Source organism: Sarcophilus harrisii, chromosome 2 (assembly GCF_902635505.1).
Source record: "Sarcophilus harrisii chromosome 2, mSarHar1.11, whole genome shotgun sequence".
In the NCBI taxonomy this organism is placed as follows: Eukaryota; Metazoa; Chordata; class Mammalia; order Dasyuromorphia; family Dasyuridae; genus Sarcophilus; species Sarcophilus harrisii.
The window spans coordinates 149,775,324-149,779,417 of NC_045427.1; positions in this window are offsets into that span (position 1 = coordinate 149,775,324).

The window sequence follows — 4,094 nt, forward strand, 5'->3', positions numbered from 1 at the left end:
CTTAGCTATGGCAAAATCCCAGAGTTGTTTCATAGAATTATTGTATTGCTTTGACTAGTACCAGATGTTCTCTGGGCTCAGATAAGCACTGGACAAGTATTTCTGTTCCAGTCATGAAGCCTTGCTATGAATCAAATTTGTCTCATTGTTGCTGTTACTCTTCATTGGCAGGGCTGCAATTCACTGAACAACCATTGGTATTAGACCTGCAATCTCTCCATACTGTCTCTGGTTCCTCCACTGAGGAAAGGCCCTGGCAAATGTGTCTTTTCCTTGCTTGTAAGTTGTTTTCTTCATTTTGAAATTAAACTTTGATTTCTGATTCTCTTGTGTCTAGACTGCTCAGTTCAATTCCAGTCATCCATAGATTAGAAAGTGGTTCTAAATAATACTCCAAGTTGCAGTTTGACATACACTTTCTGATGTTGTCTTTTTATTAATGAGGATGGTTTGACAATATTTGGTAGTTATTACAGTTTGTAACCCCATCAAGTGACTCTATTTTGCTCTCCTGGGATTGTGTTAACATTTGACTGTTGTTTTACCTTAAAGATGAATTCAGTAACTATTCACTTGTAATCAAGCTTTTGGGCTTACAGAATCATTTGTTGTATAAAGGAAAACTTTTAAATGTTCAAAACACTGTTGCAAAAGTTATGTTACATCTAATTTCAATTTTTTTTTATCACAAATGGTGTTATAATGAATGCTTAATTAGTAAGTGCAAAGAGACTAAACAAAGATAATATTTTAACAGTGCAGAATTCACCATCATGTCATTGCCTTGATTCTAAATGTCTATGTCCTAAGATGTAAGTCAGTGGCTTTTAACTGTTTACAAATATTGTAATTGTAAAATGTGCAGGTAAGTTGTGTTTGAATTATGAAATTTCTTCAGATATTAATAAATTGTGACATTCTGGCTGCTCAAAAAATATTATCTGGTTGATAATACATATATATTTTATATTGTTGGGAATATATAAAAATTCTCTACACAACTCTAAGAAGATAAGTTGTAGACCCATTGCATATTTGCATACATAGAGTTTCTACATTGGTATTTCTCTTGTCTGGTAATATCAGAGCCCCCTCCCCCCAAAAAAAGAAAATCCACAGAATGTCAAAGTTAGAAGGAACTTCAGACCTAATCATTCTTTCTATATTTTACACAGTTCATTTTTGAGGGGAGCAGGGGAAGAGTATCTGGAGCACTGAATTCAACAGGGTAAGTCACCCTCAATGTAGAAATTCTATCAATGCAGTTATTTAACTTGTTTGCAACTTACTCTGTTAGAGAATTGCCTAAGAAAATGTGTCATTAATAATGATGATGATAATGAATAGCCAATATTTTTATAGCATTTACTATGTGTCAGTCACTATGTTAAGTTCTTTACAATTATTATCTCATTTGATCCTCACAAGAACCTTGGGAGAGGTTTTTCTATTATTATTCTTAGTTTACAAATGAAGAAAATGAGACAAAACAAAGTTAACTGGACTTGCCTAGGATCACATAGCTACTAAGTGTGCAAGGTCTGATTTAAACTCAGTTCTTCCTGATTCCAGGCCTCTATTCACTGTAACACCCTATTAAGTGATTTGCAGTTGATATGTGTGAGGAGCGTAACAAATCCAGATCTTCCTGAATCCAAGGTTGGCCCCCTTTTCTACTACCCAATGTCTGCTACCACAGGCAAAATTTTACATAAAAGTAAGTGAATAATAATTGCTCTACCTGAGCTAGGAATTAAAGACAATTGCTTTATGAATTTTTGTTAAAAGCCTGGGACTGAAATAATAATAATTTACCTTTCTAGAGGGATTTAGGATTTGCATTGTGCTTTACAGACATTATCTCTTTTGAACTCTTCAGCAACCTTAGGAAATAGCTGTATTTTTCCCATTTCTTTGATGGGGAGAATGAAGCTATATGCTAATGAAGTGATATTTGAAGCCAGGTCTTCTTTATTCCAAGTCCAGGACTCAGAAAGTTAAAAAGTACTTGTCTTTGCTTAACCATATGATAGATATTGTGTGAGACACAAACATAGTCCCAGCCTCAGAGAATTTATAAATTGAGTCAAGGACATGAAACTGGAGTATATGACATTATAACAATAACAGTAACAATAGTGATAACTTCAAATAATAATAAATAACTGGTATTTATGTAGTTCCTATCATGTGCCAGTCACTGTGCTAAGTACTTTGCAAATATTATCATATTTGAACTTAATAAACATCCTGTAAGATGGGTGCAATTATCTCCATCTCAGTTGAGAAAATTGAAATAAACAGCTAAGTTAACTGACTTGCCCCAGTTTAACAGTAAATGTCTGAGGCTGGATCTGAACATTGCATTCTTAACTCCAGGTCCTATATAGTATAATGTTTCCCTGGCTCCCTATATCTTTCTAACCCTGGCACGGAGGAATGACTGCAATGCTATTCAAAAACGAAACGAAACAAAACAAAACATTGAAATTAACCCTAGATGTAGGTAGGAGAATATAACGCCATACTTTTAATACTTTTCTGAGGCAATATCAATCTCATCTGGGCTGCTTGATGTTTCTAAGACATTGCATCCCAATTCATCAGCACTTCTTTCTGCTTATGTGATACAATGTTTCAAGAAGTTTCCTAAGCCTTTCTTTAGTAATGAGATTTCTACTCATGAGACCAGCCACCTTCCCCAACAATGTCCTACCTTCTATTTTCCTATTGCAAGATGCTAAGGCCATAAGCATGCTTGGGGCCTATTTAAATTTTTTGCCTTATGAGCTATATCACTGTTTATGCTCGCCTGCTTGTTTTATTATTTTCATCTATTTCATTCATTAGCCATTGATATTCTTTCTCCTTAAATACCTAGTAGGAACTTTATTATCTGATGATCTACTGCAGACCTTGCTTCTTACACAATACTGGGATCTGCACCAGTATTCTGACCTTGCCTGGCAAATAATAGGGCAAATAATTAATCCTTTTTGCATTCACTTGATTATCTTCATGCCTATTGTCTTGCTCCTCTATGCATTAAATCTCCAAACTCTAAACTTTCCTATAACTTCTTTATACCTGTCTACTATTCTACTAGAGCAGGTAGATGGCACAGTGCATAAAGCACTGGGCCTGGAGTCAGGAAGACTCATCTCCCTGAGTTTAAATCTGACCTCAGAGACTTATTACCTGGGCAAGTCACTTATTTCTGTTTGCCTTAGTTTTCTTATCTATAAAATGACATGAAGAAGGAAATGGCAAACTACTTCAATATCTCTGCCAAGAAAACCCCAAATGGGGTCATGAAGATTTGGACATGACTAAAAAATGATTTGAACTTATTTCAAGGGCTCAACTTAATTTCCTGGACTGGTGGTATCACATGGCCATCTGATAGGCATATGTTCACACTTCTCTCCTCTGTAGCTCATAACTTCTCATATCATCATCCATTCTTTCTTTTTCCCTTTCTGTCTCAGAGAAAGTGATCCCCATTCTTTGCCAAGGCTAATCCCATGTTCTTGGTCCTAGTCCCATCCTTGTTCCAGGAATCACTCCTCCTCTCCTGTCTATCTTCAATATTTTCTTTTACACTATGCATTTTTCCATCTGCCTACAAATATGCTCATTTCCCCAGTCCAAAAAATAAAAACAATTAAAAAAACCAACCAAACCTTTTCATTCTTTTTATCTTATTGAGCTACCATTCATTTCTTTTTTCTCCTCTGTGACCAAATTTCTTGAAAAAATAGCTTTTACCTGATTCTTTGGCTTTTTTATCACTCATTCACTCCTTGCAGTCTGGTAAGAAAATTGTGAGAATTGTGTAAACCAAATTGACTTCATTTTGTGACTCAATTTCACCCATCACACTGATTTCCATTGCCATCACTCTGTCTGCAAAAGGAGAAGCAGAGAATGCTGGGAATATGTTGAACTTGGAACCAAAAGACCTATGTTTGAAGCCCTCCTTTGATCTTTAGGAGATATGGCCTAAAGAGCAAGGTATGAAATTACTCAGGGCCAATTTTAAATCTGCTAAATGGAAATAATTATAGTTGGCACTGCCTCAGATATATTATGAA